The 24891-nt window shown below is 40.0% G+C and overlaps 1 protein-coding gene across 4 annotated transcripts in view; it reads right to left on the bottom strand.

Moving 5' to 3' along the window:
* The window catches only part of LOC105473610 (solute carrier family 35 member F4), a 288352-nt gene that overhangs the window by 31047 nt on the left and 232414 nt on the right, over positions 1-24891 (bottom strand). The gene's annotated exons all lie outside the window — the stretch shown is intronic.

The following is a 24891-nucleotide window of genomic DNA, read 5'->3' as shown; positions in this document are numbered from 1 at the left end:
TCCTCCACAAGCCAACCCCCCTCCCAATTCTGATTAATGGTCCAAGAATCTCCAACCCCAGGTCAGCCTCATGGGTCTGCAGCCAGTATAGTCACACAGGGTGCTGTGCTCAGAGGGCCCATCCTGCCACTTCCCACCCCTCAGCCCCAAGTTTCCTATCCAAATGATGCATCTATCAACATTAAGAGATTAACATTGATACATCACTATTAACCAAATTCCAAACTTCATTTGGATCTCACTAGTTTTATCACAAATGTCCTTTTTCTAGGACCCTATTGAGGGTACCACATTACATTTAATCGTCATGTTCCTTTATCCACCTATGGTCTGAGACAGTTGTTCAGTCTTGTTTATCATGACCTTGACAGTTCCAAAGAGACCTGTTGAAGTATTTTGTAGTCTCTCGATTTGAGTTTGCTAGATATTTTATCTCATGGTTATATTTGGCTCATGGATTTTTCAGGAAGAACACCACAGAGGTAAAGAATCCTTCTCATGTAGTATCAGTCATGACATACTACCAACATGACTTGTTATTGATGATGTTAACTGTGATTACCTGGCTAAGGTCGTGTTGGCCAGGTTTCTCCTCTGTCTTTTTTCCCCTTTCCATGCTCTGTTCTTCGGTAGCCAGTCACTAAGTCCAGCCCACACTCTGGGGTGGGGAAGAGGGGGTGCTAAGCCTCACTTTCTGGAGTGGGGGTGGTCTACATGTAGTATTTGGATTTCTTCTGTAAAGATAATTTGTCCCTTTTCCTCCTTTATTTATTCACAATTTATTTGTATTAGTATAGACTCATGAATATTTACTTTATACTTTGGGTTATGATCAAACCTGCATTGTTTATTATTTCACTCAAATTATTCCAGCTTTGGCCACGGTGAGCTCTTTTAGATGGGCTTCTGAGTACCTTTGATTTGTCCCCATTCTTTTGTGGTTGAGCTCTTCCTTACTTTCTGGCACTGCAAGATGCCCTGGGCTTATCTTATAGTTTCCCTGCCCCGCTCCTGAAATTAATCATTTCCCCAAGGATTTCTATTTCTTCTATTTCTTTTGAATGATGGTTGCCAGAGTCTAGGATGGATAGTGGGTTGAGGGTGGAGGGAGTGGGGACAGTTAATGAGTATAAAAATATAGTTAGAATGAGTAAGATCTAGTATTTGAAAGCACAAAAGGGTGACTACAGTCAACAATAATTGATTGTGGATTGTAAAGTAACTTAGATTGTAATTGAAATGTTTGTAACACAAAGAAATGATAAATGCTTGCGGTGACATACATTGTATGTCTGTATAAAAATATCTCATGTACCCCATAAATATATATACCTACTACACACCCATAAAAATAAAATGTACTATTTAACCTTGGATTTGGAAAATTATAAATTTATAGTTACTCAAAAAGTTAACATTATATACTGACTGCTACACTTAAATTAATGCTATGTTACTATTGTTATTATAAGAGTGTCAAAAATACCTGAGGTTCTTATTTTACATATCCAGAATGTTTATTATACCTTGTACAACTATGTTCCTAACTGGACAATTCAAGTTCAATAAAAACAGACTGTATGAAATTCAGTGAACTCTCAATGATTAATGTTCTTCAAGAGTGGCTGATGCTCAGATACTCCAAGAGTCTTTTAAAATTTATCTTTTGAAATTTATTTTTTATAAGGTATGCCTTCTCCTCTTTTCTCAGGGTAATACTGGGTTTCATTTTCCCAATATTCCATTCCCAATCTCTTGGCAATTATAGGTCAAAAGGAGAAAGTCTAGAAATAGGTCGGGTAGCAAGTTGGGATGGGAATGAGATAAAATATTGTGCATAGTTGCCTAAAAAGTTGGTAACTTGTGTGTAGCTAGCAAGTGTTGAATGTATAAGCCACACCAGTGATTTATCTTCCTTTCTCATTTTCACTAAAATATTATGTCTTGGCTTCCATACCTCCTGTTCCTTATGTGATATACTGCAGAGCCCATTGCTTGCTGCCAGCTGCCTCCCACTGGTCAGTTTGTGGAAGAGATCCAAGAATAGTTCATCACTGTCTTAATGCAAACTTTAAACTTCAGAGCCAGACCTGGAGGCCTGGCCCAAGTCCTGATACAATTATCTCTGATCCTTGAAGCGAAAACATTGTCCCATCCTCTATGGTCTTGTACCATTTAGTTAATCTAAAGGCAACCTTGACAAATATAAACATTCAGAACATCGCCTGGGATGTAGTCAAGTGTTATAAATAAATCATTTCTATTTTCTGTTTTGCATGCAACAATGAGTGCCTTAGTGGAACCAGAGATTGCAAATCCAGTTAGGAAACAGCGTTCTGACTTTACTAAGTATTGTGAATAAACTGTGTTAGGAGTAATGTGTGTGTGGTATCTCATTTGTCACACCAGATGGTCCCCTATCCTTTTTAAAGACATCTGGTCACCTGACCCATAGCAGTGGGACCATCTTGGGCCGTTTTTCTTATTTGGTCCAGAAGGAGAATATGATTTCTTTATATGCACTGGTCAGGATCTGCATGCTCCCAAATGCAATTTGATTCAACAAGTAATTACTAAGCACCTATTATGGGGCAGGTATTGTGTCAGGAGCAGAGATAGACAAATGAAGAATAGTTTGTACCTTCTTGGAACTCTCAGTTAAGCATGATGCAGACATGTAACCAATTAGCCACAGTTTGATGCAGCCAGGGGAGCAGGAAGAAAGGCAGTGAGGGATTCATTCAGAAGCCTGGAGCAGGGAAGGCTGTATGGGAGGTTACATCAAAGGTGTCTGAAGGATGAATAGAACTTAATCAGGCAGAGTTTTAGGTTGGGGAATAGGCAATACAGTCACAGGAAACCGTAGAAGCATAAACAGAGGCATAAGGTGCGTGCTATGAAGCTTAATATTAAGACAATCAGCTCTAAGATGCTGAAATCTCAGTACACAAGAGTATCGGAAATCCCATTCTTTCACCCTCACCTGTTACTTGAAAAGGAACTGTCTAATTGAGATTCAGGCAGTATCCAGTGGCCAAGAAACCAGGCTGTCTAAACCTGGGGAGACCTGGTAAACAAAAATGACTATTGGGGTCATTTATTAAATAGAATATTTGACTTAATATACTAGGAATCCAAACTAAATTGGTTTAAAGCTAAAAGGGGAGTTTTTAGGAGCTTAGTAACCTAAAGAGACAAGAAGGGCTGAGTGTCCTTAAACCTCAGGAACACCTGGGACCAGGGCCCTGGTGCAATCAGTCTCATCTTCTCCATCTCTCCTTGCTGGGTACCAGCTTCATTTCTTCTCAGTTGGCTGCTGCTTACATTTCTCTGCAGAATATTTGGTTGTTTGAAGCTCCCACACTTCCAATCTCACAGCTTTAGCCTTCTGAGAGAAATCTAGCTGCACAGAGTCAAAAATCCTGAGAAAGGGACTTGAATATTATACCGATGACTTGTCCAATTTCTGTGACTAGCTGAGGGAACGTTGCAACAGGCTGAAGCTCCCAGGAAAGGAGGAGTGGAGCTGAGAATAAGGTGCCTTGGGTGTTTAAGAACTTCAAAGCAAAAGAACTATAGCCACTGAGTAAAACAACTGCTTACACAGATTGAGTATAAGACGTGTTCTCAGATAACAACTTGAAAAGCCAAATTGATGAAGGTTAATTAGGAAAAGGTCTTTGGAAAGCACTGGGGGTAAAAAGCAAAGAGTCAAATGTCTCCATGCGAACAAGTGCAAGATGACTTGGAAGATACAGATAGATCAAAGTCCCAGCTATCATTCCAAGTCCTTACTATTGGCTTTTATCTCCTATGGGCACAAAAGGTTAACAAAACATCTGGCTTTACTAAGTACTATACTGAAGCTGAGCCAGAGACCTTATCCCTATTTGCCCCAAATCATGAGGCAAACACCACTGTGTAGATCTGGTGCCTAAACCTAAAGGCAGAAATCATGAATACCCAGAAGCGATTAACACAATCTAGGGAGTGTGTGTGTGTGTGTATAGAAGGGGTAGTTGTGCTATGACAAGAGGCAGCATAATATGTATCCTGGAAAGGCTGCCCTGAAAAGTAGGATACCACTGGCTATGTCACCTCAGATAAATCACTTGACCTCACTTTGCCCACATTATTTCCTTGCTGAAATTAAAGGATTAGACAAAATGATTTCCTAAATTCCCACAGCTTTCTCTTCTTCAACCTGAAGATTTTTCAAACATGTACCTGCAAATTATGCTTAACCATAAGACAACTTGGTATGTTTTCAACTCATTTTTATAGCCACTTATATGGATAGGGTTCCAGAAGGAATATATGGCAAACTCAAAACAGGACAATTTTAGAAAAGATGGTCAAGGTATAGGGCCATAGGGCAGTGGCTCTCTAAGCCTCCCACCCTAGCATCACTTGGGAACTTGTTAGAAATGCAAATTCTCAGTGCCAATATCAGACCCATTGAGTCAAATTCTGCAGTAGGGTAACCTATAGTTTTAGGAGCCTTTCAGGTGATTCCAATGTAAGTTAAATTTTGAGAAACACTGTATGTGAGAAATCATAGAGGGTAGGGCAGTATTCAGGTTTAACTACAGCTCTTACTAAACGTAGGCCTGAAGGGACAGAGTGATTAGAAGAATCTGGGGCTAGGCACGGTGGCTCATGCCTGTAATCCTAGCATTTTGGAAAGATGAGGCTGGTGGTCACCTGAGGTCAGGAGTTTAAGACCAGCCTGGCCAACATGATGAAATCCCGTCTCTACTAAAAATATAAAAATCATGCTGAGGCAGGAGAACCTCTCGAACCCGGGAGGCGGAGGGTGCAGTGAGCTGAGATCATGCCATTGCACTCTAGCCTGGGTGACACAGCAAGACTCTGTCTTGGAAAAAAAAAATTTGGAAGGAGAGGGTTGCTTGACTTGGGTCACGATCTTTAATTAAGGTAGGCACCCAGTTGGGGGTCTTGGGAATACTCCCTTCCTTTGATGTCCCACAGGAACTCCTTGTTGGTTAATAAACCAAAACCAGGAGATAAGACAGCCTCTTTCTTTACAGGTTCAGCTCCCAGAGAAAGTTGGGGGTAAAAAGTGGAAAGAGGATCTGGAAGAGTAAAGAAAAGACGTCCAATATTCTGTTTCTACAACAATGCTATGACACAAAGTCAGGGGTTAGATCATATGATCTCCTAACCCCCTACTAGCTTTATGATTGATTGATAATTCTTCCAAACATGCTCATGTAAATTATATATTGGCCATAAAACTAGTGCTATTTTCAACTCTTCTTTTGTAAGTGTGTTTCTTTTGAAGATCCAAGACCTTTTCCATGACTAAGATATTATAATCACTAAAGAAACGTTGAAGACAGAAATGTAACCCTGGATTTTTCACTTGATGTTGGTTGGCAGCCATAATTATTACTCTGTCATTTGTTCTTACAAAAAGAGATAAAATATCAATAACTCAACAAAATATATGAACAGTTATATTTCGTCTTATTTTAAAACTCATATTCTGTTGATTTCAGTGGCAACAAATATTTCCTTGTAGTAGGATTATTTATTGTCATCAGTTTTGATAGGTTTTTCATAGAAACCCACATGGAATCTGGTTTAAGGGTTACCCTCTTCTTAGGTAAACATATAACCTTGAAATAACTGAAAAGGGTCAGCATGGTGGATAGTCAACGCACAAGCAATAGAAACTTTTCATTTCAATTTATTCTCTGAAAGCCGTAACTCCTCAGCCCAATTCCATTGTACTTATCAGGTATTACTCCTTATAGTTCTAACAGCTGTTAATTCATTTAATAAATAAATATGTTTTTAAAATAACTTGGCTGTTGGTTATATTATTATCTATATTTTTGTGTGCCATATATTTATATTTTAAAAGTTTTTTTCAAGACTTGCTTATTATCTTTTTACAAATGATAATTACATGTATATTATCTGAAAGCTACATTTTTGAGGATGTAAATCTGAATTATTTAGGTAGTTTTACGTGCATATTAAAACAACATGAAAAATACCTTTTAATGTTTTTTCAACTGTTATTTCAGATTCAGAGGACACATGTGCACATTTGTTATCTGGGTACACTGCTTGATTCTGGTTTGGGGTATGAATGATCCCATCACTACTGATCACAGTGCCCAACATTAAGTTTTAACCCTTTCCCACTTCCTCCCTCTAGTAGTCCCCAATGTCTATTGCTGCCATCTTTATGTCTGTGAGTACCCAATATTTAGCTCCCACTTATAAGAGAGAACATGTAGTATTTGAAAAAGCTTTTAATTTCTAATTCATTTTTTATTTAAAATCTATATCTGGAAGAAAGGAGTACTAATGGTTATATTTCTGTTATAAACATCTTATCCCTAAAATAGTAATAATCCATCTAGAATACAATTTATCTTCTCTACCTGTAACCAACTTTGAAATCAAAGGTTATATCACTGCTACCTATTTTTACAAGGTAAAAATAAAAATGCCTACTATTTAATTTAGCACCCACTATGCACAAAAAACCTTATGTATATTATCTCCAGACCTCACAATACTTGTGAGTGTATTTTACTATCCCCATTTTACAGATGAGGAAAGGGAATTTCCAATAGCCTAAGTGTTGATGAAAACTCAGGTGTGTCCAATTCCAAAGCCCATATTCTCTCCAGTGTCTCTCACTGCTCTTCTGTCTCACCTCATCAGTTTTACTGAGCTCCTTCTGGAGGCAAAAATGTTACAATCTTGCTGGGAAGATAACATATATTTCCCCAAATGCTTAAATACATTAATGTGAGCAATTCAGTAGCACACAAAATAAGGATAATTATTATTCAGAAAGTGGAGAGATTAATTTCAGCCTGGAAGGAGGAGAAAAAAAAAAAAACCCTTCATGGAGGACAATGCATTCAAACAAATCAAAAAGCAAAGCAAGGTTTTGATAGGAGGAGAGCCTAGGGCAGCTTCCAGCACAGGAAAGTGTGGATTTTGTCCTTTTAATTGTGGAGAGCAAACAACGTGTTTAAGGTGTTTTGTAGAGGGATGATGGCTTGAAAGCAGAATTTCAGGAAAGCAAAATTGGCAAGAGAGGGTAGGATACTCACTACAGAGAGAACCTGGAGGGAAGATAACTGTTTGGAAGTTGTTAATCCAAAATGTAGTCTTTAGGGGAGCTGGAATGTCCCCTTTAGAAACTTGTCTTGCAGTAGAATCTTTCTTTTCTCTGGCTAGGATCTCGGCATTCACATGATGATGGTAGAAAGAATATTAATAATAGTATTAATAATAATGGTGTTAAGAACATAAACAATGCACAATGGTCATACCTTGTACATGTAAGCCAATTATAATTATTCTTCCCTGTCATAACCTTGTGCAATGCAACTACAGTGCCACTTCCCCTGGGCCTCCAAATGCCAGAGGAGCTCCCCTGTTATACTTGTCAAGCACATGTTTTGGATTCATATACTAAAGAAGTGGTTGGGATCAAGACACATTTTCTCTGGTTCCCTTACTCCAAATAAAATATTATCCTTAACACTTGCTTGTTTCTATCCTTTCGGACCCTGTATCTCCCTCCAGCATCAAGCTTTAACCCTCAGTCCTGCCCAAGAATAACCCCTCTCCCTCAACTGTGGCTCCAAACACACCCAGGTCTTATTAAGTCTAAAGTTGTTTTCCTAATTCCAGCTACCTCTTACCTTGTCCAGACCTAGAACCTGTCTACTCAGCCTTGTTACTCTTTACACCTCTGTCATCTGTAGAATTCGATTGTGGAGTAACTTTGATGATTTCGGCTGAACATTTATAGAAATCTGAAATGGATGTTTAAGTATTCCTAAGATACTTATGAAACATTTTTAAAATCTATTTCGCTGATTCTAGATATGAATCAGCAGAAATACCACAAAATTGCATTTAAAGTTTTCTTTGTGTGTGATAGTCCTGGTCTTTAAGTAATTTCCCACATAACAGAAAGTGCTTTTCATTGCAAAAGAACAAACAACAATTAAAAAAAAATCTCAGCCCAGTTATCAACTCCTTAAATATATTTAATATGGCTATCTTAGACTTCTGTCCTGTGTTTAGCTACCCAGCACCCAACCCTCTTCCTGTTTAGGGGGAGTTCCTCCTCCCTCTTTATATAACTCTTAATGGGAAACAGTGCCCTACATCCTACAATGGAAGCTGAAGGAAGCCAAATAATTCTGCTTGCTCTTGGCAATAAGGTGTAGGTATGACTTGGTTTCAGCCCATCGGATGCTCCTATCCAGTCTTAGAATCTCCTGGAAGCCAGGATGGTTAAAGTCCTACAGTACCAGTAGCAACAGGATGTTGGGTAGTGATGGAAATGGCAGCGTCTCAGCCAGATTGTTACAGCTGTATGGCTTTGAAGGCCACTTGGTTCCTGCACATTTTCCAAGGCTCTGTGACCCTCTCCTCCCAAGGCCAGTCAGTAAATCTCCTTTTTGCTTAACGGCCCTAGGGTAGCATTTCAGTGGCTTGCAACCAAAAGTCCTGTCTGATACCTACTTTATAGGACCTTCCCATGCACCCAACTCTGCAGCCCCTTCCTCATCTATTCCCCTTCTTTCTGATGTCTTCACTCACTAGTTATCTTTGTATTACAGCTATCTCTATGGGTGACAGTTCTCAGACAGGGACCTCTTGAGAGCATTTAGGAAAATTTTCTGGATTTCCCACCAGTTTCCCTGTAAGAGCCCAGTGACAGACATCTTTAAGGGAGTGTAGCTGGCTGTTGCCACTGATGAGCACATGGTGGCAAGTTTTCTTGTGTAAGAGAGCTGGTTGATTCCCAATTGAGGGTAGAGAGAATCTCTTAGATGCACCAACATCACTTCTCTCCCATATCACTCCAGTCACTATGATAATGCCAACAGCAAGTGGAGATTCATTTCTATACGTGAAAAGGCTAGTCTTAATGGTTCTGAAATAATGCAGTTTAACCCAAGAAAACAAAAATAAATTTAAGATTCACTTTAGAACACTTCTCAAAGAGATCAGCCAACTAAATTGAAGTAAAATAGATAAGAAAATACTATGCTGTATTCTAGGAACACAGCAGCAAATCAAGGAGGTGAAAGTTCTCTACAAGGAGAGTTATAAAACACTGCTGAAAGAAATCATAGATGACACAAATGAATGGAGAAACATCCCATGCTCATGGATTGGAAGAATCAATATCATTAAAATGGCCATATTGCCCAAAGCAATTTATAGATTCCACGCTATTGCTATCAAACTATCAATGCCATTTTTTCACAATTTGGGAAAAACTATTCTAAAATTTATATGGAACCAAAAAAGAGCCCAAATAGCCAAAGCAAGACTAAACAAAAAGAACAAAATCAGAGGTATCACATTACCTGACTTCAAACTAATGCTACAAGGCTACAGTAAACAAAACAGCATGGTACTGGTACAAAAACAGACACATAGACCAATGGAACACAATAGAGAACCCAGAAATAAAGCTGCACATCTACAACCATCTGACCTTTGACAAAACTGACAAAAATAAGCAACGGGGGAAAGGATCCCTATTCAATAAATGGTGCTAGAATAACTGGCTATCCATATGCAAGAGAATGAAACTGGACCTATACCTATCACCATATACAAAAATTAACTCAAGATGGATCGAACACTGAAATCTAAGACTTCCAACTATAAAAATCCTAGAAGAAAACCTAGGAAATACCCTTCTCAATATTAGCCTAGGCAAAGAAGTTACGGCTAAGTCCCCAAAGGCAATTGAAAAAAAATTGACAAATGAGACCTAATTAAACTGAAGAGCTTCTACACAGAAAGAAAACCTATTAAGGGAATAAACAGACAGCCTTTAGAAATGGAGAAAATATTCACAAACTATGTATCTGACAAAGGTCTATTATCCAGAATCTATAAGGAACTCAAATCAACAAGAAAGAAGCAAATAACATCATAAAAGATGGGGAAAGGATATGAACAGACACTTCTGAAAAGAAGACATACAAGGAGCCAAGAAATACATGAAAAAATCTTCATCATTGCTAATCATCAAACAAATGCAAATCAAAACCACAGTGACATACCATCTCACATCTGTCAGAATGGCTTTTGTTAAAAAGTCAAGAAATAAGAGATGTTGGTGAGGCTGCAGAAAAAATGAAATACTTACATACCATTGGTGGGAATGTAGATTAGTTCAATCACTGTGGACAGCAACTTGGAGATTTCTCAAAGAACTGAGAGTTGAACTAGAATTCAACCCAGCAATTCCACTACTGAGTATATACCCAAAGGAAAATACATTGTTCTACCAAAAAGATATGTGCATCCATATGTTCATCACAGCACTATTTACAATTGCAAAGACATAGAATCAACTCAAGTGCCCATCAGTAGTGGGTTGGATTAAAAAAAAAAAAAAGGTGGTACAGATACACCATGGATTATACAGCCACAAAAGAGAATGAAATCTCCTCCATTGCAACAACATGGATACAGCTGAAAACCATTACCCTAAGTGGACTGATGCAGAAACAGAAAAACAAATACCACATGTTCTCATTTGTAGGTGGGAGCTAAACATTGTGTAGACATGGTCATAAAAATGGGAACAATAAACACTGGGGAAGACAAGAGGGGGAAGGATGGGAGGGCGATAAGGTTGAAAAAATGACCTATTGGGTACTATGCTCACTACCTGGGTGACAGATTCATTCGTACTCCAAACCTCAGCATCATGCTATATACCTTTGTAACAAACCTGCACATGTATCCCGATTCTAAAATGAAAGTTGAAAAAAGAAAAAAGAAAAGTCTATGCTGTATGAAGAAAACAAAACTAAAAGTGCTTTTTGGCCTGGAATAAATCTATAGTTTGCTGTTCCCAGAGTATTAAAGAAAGTTCCAAATGTTGTACCTTTGAATAAATATATCTATTTTTTAGGTGGCAAGATGCTGGCATTAAGACTATAAGACTACTTTGCTTTCTATAATACATATCTATTTCTCCAAAAAAACACATACAAATAACTTAATGGCATTTTAAAACTCATTTTAGATGCAGTGGGAGTGCTTATGCTTGAAATAATATCTTACTCAAATAAGCAACTGATTTTAATTTGTTTTCTATTTCTGGATTTTCATATGTTGAGCTTGCTTCCCTGAATCACCCTGTTTGTTTTTATTAAGCTTTCACAGTGACTTTTCTTCTATTTGAACCTTTGTTTCTTTTGCCCCAAATTCTTGGTTTCCTTGTAACTTGAACTAGGTTATTTACCTACATACAAGTGTATACAAAGAGTACTAAAATCCTTGTGAACCTTGTGACATCACCACCATCCTCTTGCAATGTCACCAGCACTCTGACAAGTTTGACAAATACTCCCTATGGACTGTAGAAACTACAGATTCTCTACTTACAAATTCCTCCCTGGTATGCTGCCCTGGAACACCTCTTCCAAATGGCCCTGGTGATTTTCTGGATTGATGCATTTGACAACGCATTAATAAGGCAGTCTTATAACTCATTATAGTTCAAAACTCAATTTAGAATAAATCAAGAAACCTGTGGCTACTGGCCTATTCTGTGATGACTAATTAATTAATAAGTTATGGATGCCTACTGTGTGCCTAGCAGTGCCTGCCCCTCTGCTAAGCACAGGGAAGAACAAGAAGGCATGGTGCTTGCCCTCATTTTTGTATGGTCCAGGAGGGGAAAAGCCAATTATACAAGCAATTTCTATAAAGAGTGCTAAATGCCAAGGGGTGGACAAGCCAGCCTTTACTCTGGGAGGCAATTCACTGCACAGCCCCTTGCCAGTACTAATGGTCCATAAGTATCTTCTCTTTGGGGAAGTGGGCTTTTAAACTGTAACCCTATGGCTCAGTTCACAAAATATTTATGCCTTGTTCATTAGCAGAAAGAAATAAATGGGCAGACGAGCATGCCAGGGTACAGCTAATGCTATTAGCATATAAAAATTTGTCACCCAGGGGAGGAGTGCCAGTCAGGAACTGGCAGAGACAGCTGCTTAGGCAGCTCTGCTGTGATTTAAGCCACAATCTAAATGAAACTATTCGCAAGTTTCCGCCTCTGGGGATATAAGCTAAACAACCAGCATCAGTTTGTTTTCACAATTGTTATGGGTATCCACAACTGCCAGGTAGATGGGCTGAAATAGTTATTGGACCTAAACCCACAATGGTGAGTCCCAGCTCCACACTCATAGAAGCCTCTTCCTCACTTACCAAAGTCCTACCATCCCTTTAAAGTCCAGTTCTAAGCCTAACACCAATCTGGGCCAAAGCCCACTTCCAAGGCACTCACTGCCATTTGAAAGGATTTAAGTAGAGAAGTGGAATCATCGGGTTTGAGTTTTTAGAAGACCACTGTGTAACATGGAGAGTGGACTGAGAGGAAGTAAAACTGGAGGTAAAATGACTTGTTAAGAGAACACTGGATGTCTAGGGGAGAGATTATAGTAGCCTTGAAGAGGTGGCAGGAATGAGGTTGAAGAGAGGTAGGTTGAACAGTATCACAGAGATGGAATGGATATAACTTGGTAAATAATTGAACATGGGTGTAGAAATGAGGGTGAAAGAGGGGTCAAGAATAAGCATCAGTTTCTGTCTTGGACAACTGAATTGATAAAACACCATTCACAGAACTAGAAGGAGGACCTGATTTGTGGGAAGGGTGATGAATGCAGTCTTAGACATGGTGAGTTTAAGTGCATGAAACTCATCCAAGGAGAGATGGTCAGTGGGCAGTTGGACACATGGGTCTAGAGTTCGGAAGACAGATTAGGGCTGGAGACAGATTTGAGGGTCATCAGTATATGGACAAGTCATCGAAGCTATGGGAGGGGTTATACGTTGAATTGTGTTCCACTTTCCCCTCCATCAAATTCACATGTTGAAGTTCTAACCCTCAGTACCTGAGCATGTGACCTTATTTAGAGATAACACCTTTACAGAGGTGATCAAATTAAAATGAGGTCATTAAAGTGGGCCTTCTAAAAAGGGAGAATTTGTGCACACACACTCATGGGGAGAACACCATGTAAAGATGAAGCCAGAGAAAGAATGGATGCTTTTATAAGCCAAGGAATGCCAAAGATTGCCAAAAAACCACTAGAAGCTATGGGGGAGGTGGTGGAACAGACTGCCTCCCACAGGCCTCAGAAGAAAGCAACCCTGTGGATACCTTGACCTCGGACTTCCAGCCTTTGGAACTGTGAGACAAACCATTTCTGTTGTTTCAGCCACCGTGTTTGTGGAACTTTGTTACAGCAGCCCTAGCAAACTCATACAGGAGGGGATATCACCCAGAAGGAAAATGTTGACTGAGAACTGCAGATAACAAGGGCTCAGACTCAAGAAACCCAGTAATTAAAAGGATATGAACCTACTAAAAAAAAAAAAAGCAGCCCAAAAGATGAGGAAAAAAACAGGAAATTATAACAATACAGAAATCAAAGGAAGAGAATGGGAGAAGGTGGCCATGGTACAAGTGTGACTTTAGCGACATGACAGTCATTGCTGACTTTGGAAAGAGCACTGTTGGTGGAGTAGCAGGGGCAAAAGCCAGACTGGCCTTTATTGAGAAACAAGTGGGAGATGAGAAAGTGCATGCAGGAAGTATAGACAGGACACAAATGCAAAGATCAGGGAAACACTTTTCCATGCAGAGATTTTGAAAACACAGAAATTGTGTTAATTTAAGGAGTCGATAAACCATCTCAAATCTGTTATGTGGGAGGTGGGGATGGACATGTATGCAGATGGATGGATGGATGGATGGATGGGAGAAAAGATGGCATATGGAAGATTCAGATAATTCAGGGTAGTTTTATCAGAAAAAAATCTTTTATTCACAGTACAAAAGATTTATAAAAATCAGGCATGGTTTTGTAATTTAATAGAAGAAAATGTAAAGCTTTCATTAAGCTCCTGGAAATCTTGCTACCTTGTGTTCAGGGAAACTGGTTTGGCATGTTTATCACGTCTCTGCTCCCATGATTGTTGCAAATGTTTAATCAAAATCCCCACCATAAGGGTCATTTCTTAGCCAGAGATGAGGAAAAAATGATATGCAAGTATTTGTTCAGTTCCTTTGGTAAGCAAAGGAGAGTAAGTCACCTCCCAGGAGTACCATATTCACCCATGTGAGGCGAATTATGGCAGCTATGCAAGTATTAGAATGCTTAATGTGCTGTTGCTGACAGTTGAGCATAGAATATTTAAAATGTTTCTTGTAGAGGCAGCTCTTGCAGTTTGTTATGCATGCTCTCCTCTCAAAATCCTAAATTTATCTGATAGAGTGAAAGATAATTCTTCTGATGTTCACACTGTCTGGAAGATGACTTAAATTTACTACATGGGCTTTAGAATAAGGTAAAAATGCTGCTGGCATTACCTTCTAAACATTCCTTGAATCTATCTCCTTTTGCCATCCTTACCCCTCCACTTGCCCACATGAGGCCCTTGCTGGCTATTCGTGAATGACTGGCTGCCACATGCTTCCAGCCTCCAGGACTGTAGAGAGGAGCTGCCATGTGAGGATAGAAGTTATCCAATTATCAGAGAAAAACTCTAGGGGAACTTTGACCTGCACATCTATAGCCCAGAGGATAATTTTCTTTGTCACTGTTTGTTTTGGCTAGAGGAGATTTGGCAACACTTATTCATTTATTCATAAGGATTTATTGGGGAGTCTCTATGTTCCAGACATTGAACTAGACCATAAGACTAAGTTTCTGCCTCAGTTCACACTATATTAGGGAAAAGAGACTGGAAAACAGGTAAATTATAACCCAACACGAAATGTGCTAATATAATGACAAATCCTGGGATTAATAAAAATGAGAATCTGCAGGACTCTGAGCCTGGAGGGTGTGAGAAACTGGAAGAGCCCAGAAGTAAGAACAACTCTTATAGGGCAACCGCTTCTTGGGAAAGAGGTCAAAACCAGCAGGAAAACAGCCTGATGACTGCTTGGGGTCTGCGAAGGCAGCAATACCATCTGGACTCAATAATGGTGAAGCTAAGCCTTAATGAGGTTCAATTTGGGCTGTAAGACAAACTTTGGTTTTTCAACTTTAAAAACTCTATAACCACAGAACCTAACCCATTGGTTTCTCTCAGCTCAGAATTCACTTTTTCTCATAACTTTATTTTTCCTTGTTAATTTATGAGCCAAACGTTGTAGGAGCATGGAAGACCATGCTTTATATGCTTGTGTCTCCAGCATCAATGCCTGGCACAGAAAACTTGGGGTGGAAGATCCTCCTGTAGAGAAGAAATGGAGAGTGAGTCTGGTGATGATCTCACTCATGCATCTGACAAATATTTACTGAGTGTATTTACTGAGTATCTCCTATGTGCCAGGCACTGTGATAGGTACCATGCAGACCCGAATTGATAAAACAGACATGGTTTCAGTCTTTGGAAGTTTAAAGTAAGTGAAAAAAACACATAAACGTATGGATAGAGCATGTGTAAGCAAATACATCAGCCAATAATGACAAGTTCTAAGTTCTGTGAAGAACACAAGAGTGAGTAGTGATAGGTAATAGCAGAGTGGTGTCTAGTTACATAAGGTCATGCAAGGACGCTTCTCTGAGGAGATTATGGGCAAACTGGGACTTCAAGGCTGAGGCATAAACAGAGGAAAGGGAGATTCAGGAAGCAGAAACTGCACATGCAAAGACCCTGTGGTGGGGAGAGTTTGGTGTGTTCTAGCAACTAAATGCAGGCTGGTATAGTGTAGACAGAGTTCAGTACATAAAGGAGAGAAGAATATAAGGTTTAAAAAGAAACAGAAGCCAGATCTGTTTTGAGGTGGGCTATCCAGGTACAAATCCCTACTAGGTAGCTGGAGAAATCTAACAAGGGTCTGGGTGAAGAAAACAGGGCTGGTCATACGAAGCGGGGTGTATTCCCATGTAAGAGACAATGCAAGGCAGGGTAAGAAATAAACTCTCTAACGCTGTGAGTGTAGAGAAGATGCCCAGCTGGTCCAGGATGAACAGCCTGGGGAACAGTCCTGGGATATGCTGTTATCAAGAGGCCAGCAAACAAAATAGTGCAGTCATCAAAGGCAAAATCAGAGTCATAGAGCCGAGAGAATCTGAGAGAAGAGTTAAAAAAAAAAAAAAAAAAAAAAAAAGGAGTTGCTGTTTAATCACTTCCACGACTGCCAACAAGACAAGGAGATTGAAAGTGAAAGACATGCCCATTTTCTATGGCAATAAGGACCTCCCAGGTGATTAATGAAATTAGTTTCAGTGGAGAGGAGAAGGAGGTGGAAGGAAGAAGAATGGAGGCAGGGGCTTGAGGAACTGAAAGGTAAATAACATCAAAGTCGAGTGAAGTTAGTCAAGAAATGTGGGAGAGTTCCAGTTAGATGAAGTAACTTGGCCTCCCTCCCACTGTAAACAAAATAAAACTGGACAAAGCATATGAGGCAACTGAGCTCAGGTACTGGTCACTCTGCAGTGCAACAGTGCAGTCCCTAAGATCTTACAAGGTCAGCCTCATAATCTCCAGCTTTTCCTTGAGACAACATCTCAAGTGACACAGTGACAATGCCCTCACTGTGTTGCAGAAAGCTGGAGTCTGAGGTACTACCGCTGAGTAGAGGAGGCAGAGATCAAAGTTTGAGGCCAGATGCAGTGGTTCACACCTATAATCCCAGTAACTTTGGAGGCTGAGGCAGGAAGACCACTTGAACCCAGGAGTTGGAGGCTGCAGTAAGCTATGATTGTGCCACTGACCTTCTCTAAAAAACAAAAAGTTTGGGGAAGGATCTGGCGTTAGTGGGGCAGTCAGAGAGGAGGGAGCTGTAACTTCCCAGGCTATTACAAGCAAGTCTCATGTCTCATGCCTGCCTTTTTCTCTAGCCTGGTTGATGACCGCTTCTCCCTACCCAGCAGTTGAGCCAACATTCTATGAACTCATATTCAAGCTTCAAGACTCAGTTCAAGTGTCACTTACCCATAGGGGCATTCCTTGGCCATTTTCCCTCCTCTGTGCACACTGCACTTAACTAACTACACCATATTCTACTGTAATTTCTGGTTTATTCATTTTTCTTCCTGGCTGTGAGCTTCTTAATAGTCAGGGTTCTGTCTTAGCTATTTCTGTATCTCCAGTATTGGCACTTAGTAGCTTTTCATGAGCATTTGTTGAGCTCTCTGACACTTGGGGAGAAACTAAAGATAACATCTAATTATGCTCTACTGTGTTCAATAACTTTAATGTGCATATGTCTTATCTCCAACTACGCATGCTCAAGAAATATTTAAGTGACTAAATGAATAAATGAACAAGAGTAGCAATACCGTAATTAAGGACAAGGACCAATTTTGAATCTCTTATGCCTCCATGAAAGAATGTTGGGCACACACTAAATATTCAACAAATACTTGAGAAATTGGTAATTAGCAGGAAAGTCAATAAACTCCAGATGCATCAAGAGCTGCCTCACATTTGCATCTTTGAGATGTGAGCATGGGATGGAGACTGTGCTGATGGTAACTTTTAGATCTTTCATGACACCGCATGCCATTAACTCTGAGCTATCATATTTAAGATCTGGGCAGCAGGGGCTGGGTTGTTTTGGAGTCCCTGCTTCTCTGTCTTATGGGAGAGTTGAGAACAACTGCTTACTATCTTGGGAAACTGCCTGAGTTTCCTCCTTCTGGATGGAGACCATTAATAAACATGCTGAGTTGGTCTGATTAGCAGGTGCACGGAATAGATTTAGCTCTCAAGGCTTTCAAGCAAATCTTACTAGAGCATTTATGTAATTTATTGTGTGTTTGACTCCATCAGGGGTTTAGATCAAAGCGAAATATCTGAGGTTTGATGTTGATAAAGAAGTCTTACTGATGGCAAAAGGACAGCCTGTCATACGCTCCCCTGAGAAGATGGCAGTCTGTGCTCCTCCCTATGTCCCCTGTCCTCCCCAAACAATAGGCCACTCACAGTCAGAAACATCAGTCACCCTATCCTCCTGGAGTCCCAGTTGTTCCAACGATACTTTTCAATTTCTTAGTAAGTTGGGATAGCATTCTCTAAGAGGTATTTCTAAGGCAGCAATAGTCCGAGCAAACATTTTTCTACCTGAGATTCAGCACAAATTTCTATTTTTCCCAGAAGCTTCTGACACATAGCTTCCAAAGACTTTTGAAAATACAGCTTGACTTCCTGCATAGTCTCCTTAGAACATAATGACTGCACCACAGCACAGCTGAAAGAGCCCAGACTTGGGAGTCAGGTGACCTGGAAGAGAAAGACAGCTCTGCCTCCCACTAGGATTGTGCTCTTGAGCAAGCTGTCTTTCCTCTCAAAGCCTCAGTTTCTTTATTGGCAAGGAGGAAATTAACATCTACCTAGTAAAGTTGTAAGGAGTAGATGATGTAATGTATCTTTGTGTTATTATGTATTTTATTTGCAGAACATTATAACCCCTGGATTGGTGCCTTTTTACCTGGAAGGCTCTCAAAAAATATTTACTGACTGAATTTTACTTAAACTCAGGGCATATACCATAGGCAGTTTCTGACTTATAAACTGGGGTTTTCCAGCTCTAGATGCATTTCCCCACATAAACAAAGTTATAAATTGTGGTTTGGCTGCAGATTGATACTAACATCCCATTATTGCTAAAATACTGTACACTGGCAGTGGGGAAACACATAAAATAAAACCAGTCATTAAGTAAAACAAGAAAATATTGAATAAAAACGGTTTCATATTTATTTTGAGAGTTAGCGGTTGAGGAAAAACATTTAATTTAAGGAGGAAGAAAAAGTTGTTGGTAATTACTGGAGGGGATCTTCAGGGAAATTTCTGTGTATTTCCAAAAACTCTCAGTGTTGGTGCCCTGGATATTTATTCTGTTTAATTTCCCTTAAATCCTAGAACAGACTTCTTTGGTACAGGTTACCCATTAACATCAATTTCTGTCATCAACAATGACAAATATTTCTTTAAGCTGATACATGGTAAGGTTTCATGAGTAAAGTTGTTATTTCTCAAAGAATAAGAAACAGACAAAAAGGATGAACAAATGACAGAATTTTTAATAATAACTAAGAACAAATTGAGAAAGAATTGGAAGTAAAAAGTCTTAAAAAGGAGGTGTGTGTGTGCATGTCACCATTCCCCCTCAGGCAACTGTTTTAATGAAGGGCCCAGCTGTCACAGTAGAGGGAAATGGCAGACGAGTTCTAGATCTCTGACAGGGCAACAGGGAGTGGTGGGTATGAGATTTCAAACCAGACAGCTCCCCACAATGACTGCTGGGTGGTAGGTCAGCCATCAAGAGAACTTGGTTCCTGTTCTAAACAAGTGCATATGAGGGGTTTGTAAGACAACATGTAAGGAGAAAGCTGTGTGGCCTTGGGGTGACCTTGGGATGTCACTTAAACTTTTTAGATTTGAGTGTTCCCATCCATAAAATAAAAGGGTGGGACCAGAAATGCTATGAAAATTTCACTGAAGCTTTTCAGATTTGAGTGTTCTTATCCATCAAATAAGGTAGGGCCAGAAATTCTATGAAAATTTCCTTCTAAACTTTTAAAATTTTATGAGGACCTTGTGACTTAATACCAGGTAGGGCGCTCTTTCTAGCTAAGTACAAGTTAAAATCCTAAACTTTGTGAAGCCAATATGATTCTTCACTCTCACCTCCTTTAAAACGTGTCTTTCCTAAGCATCACCATGACAATTGAAAACATTTCACCAAGAAAAGATTTCTCAGAATTATTCCTAGGCACAGGGCAAGACATTTCCAGGAAATATCAATGCATTTGGAACCTTCCCTAGAGCAAAATGTCTTAGTGAGAATCCCTGAAAGAACAAGAAACAAACATTTTTCTTTCTTTTTTTTAAAACTGCACACTTCATTTTTTCATTGTTAACTGCTGCTTTAAGGAGTGTATTTTCCAAGAGCTATTTCAATAGGTTATGTGACAAATTAAATTTATGTACTAGCTTTTACCAAAGGAAATAGTTTAAAAAATCCATGGCCCACAATGTAAAATTTATCATCTTTACAAAACAATATTATGAGGTTTTTAGAACCTCAGTTCTGCATATAGATGGAATAGAGGGTTAGATTTGGAGCTTTTCTGACATTTTCTTTAAAAAAAAATACTGCTCATAATCTTCACTGTTAACTATTGCTTTAAGGAGTGTATTTTTTAAGAGAAATTTCAGTAAGTTATGTGATAAATTAAACTTATGTACTGGCTTTTACCAAAGGATATAGTTTTAAACATCCATGGCATGCAACGTGAAATTGATCATCTTTACAAAACAATATTATGAGGCTTTTAGAACCTCAGCCGTACATATAGATGGGATAGAGGGTTGGATTTGGAGCTTTGCCTGAAAAGAACCTTATACCAAATATTAGGATTCCCAGGGCTCAGTGACTGGTTTAACTACCCTTAACTGAGCACCTGACCCTAGATATTTCTTTTGTTAAGTGCCTCTTGATTTTCTACACTTAAAATTGGAAAATAACTACCATTTCTTTATATCAAGCTCCTATTGCTATTCTCTTATGTTTTTATTGTGGCAAACTGTACATAACATAAAATTTATCATTTTAGCTTTTTTAAGTGTAAAGTCCAGTTGAATTAAGTACATTCATATGGTTGTTCAACCATCACCAATATCTATCTCCAGAACTTTTTCAACTTCTCCAACTTGAAACTTCATACCTAGTCTCTTATTTTAATAGTATTTTTCTTGATCCACTTAGAGAACATCAACCAACAGAATTCTCATAACATATACTACCTTAGTGTGGTAGTAAGGGTATAATTTTCTAGAATTATGAAGGGGAAATTGACCCTTGCACATTGGCTAGTTTGATGTCAAATGTGCTACAAGGCTTATATATTAACTTGTGATGGTTAACTGCCCCCTTGGGTTACAATCAAAGGTGTGAATGTTTGAACTCTGTGATGTACATGCTCTCCTAGTAAAAAGCACAAGAGGATCCTTGCCCCTCTCAGTGAAAAATACTGAGCATCCCCTAAAAAGACTGACAAAGTTAAATATCTCCTGAAGACCAGCCTTCTAGGGAAGTGGATGAATCGGGTGGGCTGGTTGGGTCTTCCCAGTACATTTGAGATTTTCTCCAGGCTCCAGCTCTTTACTGTCTGGTGCCTCCGTCATTGCCTGTTTACTTTGAATTCCACTCTTTTTGTCTATTCCCTTTACTTGTTGCTTTGGATCATCCTTGCTTCCCTGCCTCTCCTTGCCCACATATGTTGAGGGGTCCCTTACTCCTCAACCACAGCCTCACTTTCATCTTAAATAAGGACTAAGTTCTCTTTCGCTCATCCCTTGACATTGTGGGTCAGCCTCCTCCACTCTTCTCCTGGCTATAGCTGACTAAACCTTAGCCCCTCTTCTTCCTCGCCCCATCCCCTTTCTCAAGTCCTCCTTCCTCTCAATCAGAGCCACAGACACTGCATTATACATTATGAAAATGTGGTTTTCTGTTTTGCAAAAACAGCGTGAATATTAAGTCAGATAATTTGACTAAGCCTTAGCTTTTGGATGATGATTTATAGGTTAGACTCTTTCCCATTCATAGGGAAACCCCATATTGGAAATCTGAGCTCAGCTTAACTACTTATTCTTAAAAAGAAAAAAAAAATGACAGAGCTTCCTAATCAGAGATACTTTTATATACATTACACTCATTTGTTTATTCACTCACCCAAGAAACATTACTCAATACCCTGCACGTACTAGGAACTCTCTTAGGTGCTCGTAAAATAGCTGTGAATAATGATGATCTTCACCTCACAAGGTTTAAAGACTTTAGGGAAATACAGACCAGAAAATAGGCAGTTGCAATAGTATGGATAAGCAGTGTGCTAGGAGTGGTAGAGTGGGTCTGTATGAGCCATGGCAGAGGCATTTAACCAGGCTGGGGGCTCAAGCAAGCTTTCCTAGGGAAGTGAAATCTAAGCAGGAACCCAGAGGAGGAGTTAGTCAAGCAATTAATAGGGAACCTGGGACATACTGAATGCCATTTACAGGTCATGATAGTTTAGCTTTTAGTTTTGTTTTTCAAAAATTAACTGTTTCTATTATTCAAAGAAGAAAATAAACTCTCACCTGATACGTAGGCAACAGAAGGGACTTTAAAGATGCCATCTAAATTCAGTAGAGTCGGTTTATTCTTGGGTTAAGTAATGATGGTGTCTTATGATGACAGTTGTTTTCTTTTTGCATTTCAGTAATAAAATCATATCAAGTGGGATCCAAGAGAAGATTTTTAAACTAGCCCTAAGTGTTTCTATCTGACATTTAGGATGTATTATTAGTATATGAGTAAAACAAATTGATCACATGACCAAGATTGTAAAATAAAATGTGAAAAGACCTTGTATGTATATTTGACATAAAGAATCCAGTCATCATGGCAGCTTACTGGCAAGATGTTCGAATAGGAACAGCTCTGGTCTGCAGCTCCCAGCGAGATCGACGCAGAACGCAGGTGATTCCTGCATTTCCAACTGAGGTACCCGGTTCATCTCATGGACTGGTTGGACGGTGGGTGCAGCTCACGGAGGGTGAGCTGAAGCAGGATGGGGCGTTGCCTCACCCAGGAAGCAGAAGGGGTCGGGGGATTTTCCTTCCCTACCCAAGGGAAGCTGGGAGGAACTGTACTGTGAGGAATGCTGCACTCCTGGCCAGATACTGCGCTTTTTCCATGGTCTTCACAACCCATAGACGAGGAGATTCCCTCCGGTGCCTACACCACCAGGGCCCTGGATTTCAAGAACAAAACTGGGTGGCCACTTGGGCAGACACCAAGCTAGCTGAAGGAGTTTTTTATTCATACCCTAGGGGCACCTGGAATGCCAGTGAGACAGAACCACTCACTGCCCTGGAAAGGGGGCTAAGGCCAGGGAACCAGGTGGTCTGGCTTGGCAGGTCCTACCCCCATAGAGCCCAGCAAGCTAAGATCCACTGGCTTGAAATTCTCGCTGCCAGCACAGCAGTCTGAGGTGCACCTGGGATGTTTGAGCTTGGTGGGGGGAGGGGCATCCGCCCTTGCTGAGGCTTGAGTAGGTGGTTTTACTCTCACAGTGTAAACAAAGCTGCTGGGAAGTTCATTCCAACTGGGTGGAGTCCACCACAGCTCAGCAAGGCTGCTGAGGCCACATTGCCTCTCTAGAGTCCTCCTCTCTGGGCAGGGCATCACTGAAAAAAAGGCAGCAGCTTCAGTCAGGGACTTAAAGGTAAAACCCCCATCTCCCTGGGACAGAGAACCTAGGGAAAGGAGCAGCTGTGGGTGCAGCATCAGCAGACTTAAATGTCCCTGCCTGACAACTCTGAAGAGAGCAGCGGATCTCCCAGCACAGCATTTGAGCTCTACTAAGGGTCAGACTGCCTCCTCAAGTGGGTCCCTGACCCCATGTATCCTGACTGGAAGACACCTCCCAGTAGGGGCCGACTGACACCTCATACAGGAGAGCTCTGGCTAGCATCTGGTGGGTGGCTCCCTGGGACAAAGATTCTAGAGAAAGGAACAGGCAGCAATCTTTTCTGTTCTGCAGCCTCCGCTGGTGATACCAAGGCGAACAAGGTCTGGAGTGGACCTCCAACAAACTTCAGCAGACCTGCAGAAGAGGGGCCTGATTGTTAGAAGGAAAACTAACAAACAGAAAGCAATAGCATCAACATCAACAAAAAGGATGTCCACTCAGAGACCCCATGCCAATGTCACCAACATCAGAGACCAAAGACTGATAAATCCATGAAGATGGGGAGAAACCAGTGCAAAAAGGCTAAAAATTCCAAAAACCAGAATACCTCTTCTTCTCCAAAGGATCACAACTCCTCACCAGCAAGGGAACAAAACTGGACGTAGAATGAGTTTGACAAATTGACAGAAGTAGGCTTCAGAAGGTGGGTAATAACAAACCTCCTCCGAGCTAAAGGATCATGTTCTAACTCAATGCAAGCAATCCAAGAACGTTGAAAGAAGGTTAGACAAATTGCTAACTAGAATAACCAGTTTAGAGAAGAACATATATAACCTGATGGAGCTGAAAAACACAGCACAAGAATTTCGTGAAACATATAAAGTAGCAACAGCCGAATCGATAAAGCAGAAGAACAGATATCAGAGACTGAAGATCAACTCAATGAAATACAGCAAGAAGACAAGATTAGTGAAAAAAGAATGAAAAAAAAAACAACAACGAAAAACGTCTCCAAGAAATATGTGACTATGTCCAAATCTACATTTGATTGGTGTACCTGAAACTGATGGGGAGAATGGAACCAAGTTGGAAAACACTCTTCAGGATATTATCCAGGAGAACTTCCCCAACCTAGCAAGACAGTCCAACATTCAAATTCAGGGAATACAGAGAACACCATAAAGATACTCCTTGAGAAAAACAACCCCAAGACATGATTGTCAGATTCACCAAGGTTGAAATGAAGGAAAAAATGTTAAGGGCAGCCAGAGAGAAAGGTCGGGTTACACACAAAGGGAAGCCCATGAGACTAACAGCAAATCTCTCAGCAGAAACCCTACAAGCCAGAAGAGGGTAGGGGCCAATATTCAATATTCTTAAAGAGAAGAATTTTCAACCCAGAATTTCATATCCAGCCAAACTAAGCTTCATAAGCAAAACAGAAATAAAATCCTTTACAGACCAGCAAATGCTGAGAGATTTTGTTACCACCAGGCCTGCCTTACAAGAGCTCCTGAAGGAAGCACTAAACCTGGAAAGGAACAACCGGTACCCACCACTGAAAAAATACACCAAATTGTAAAGACCATCAACACTATGAAGAAACTGCATCAACTAACAGGCAAAATAACTA

Source organism: Macaca nemestrina, chromosome 7 (genome assembly GCF_043159975.1).
Source record: "Macaca nemestrina isolate mMacNem1 chromosome 7, mMacNem.hap1, whole genome shotgun sequence".
Classification (NCBI taxonomy): domain Eukaryota; kingdom Metazoa; phylum Chordata; class Mammalia; order Primates; family Cercopithecidae; genus Macaca; species Macaca nemestrina.
The sequence above is the reverse complement of the archived record's forward strand: the minus strand, read 5'-3'. Positions and strand labels throughout refer to the sequence as shown.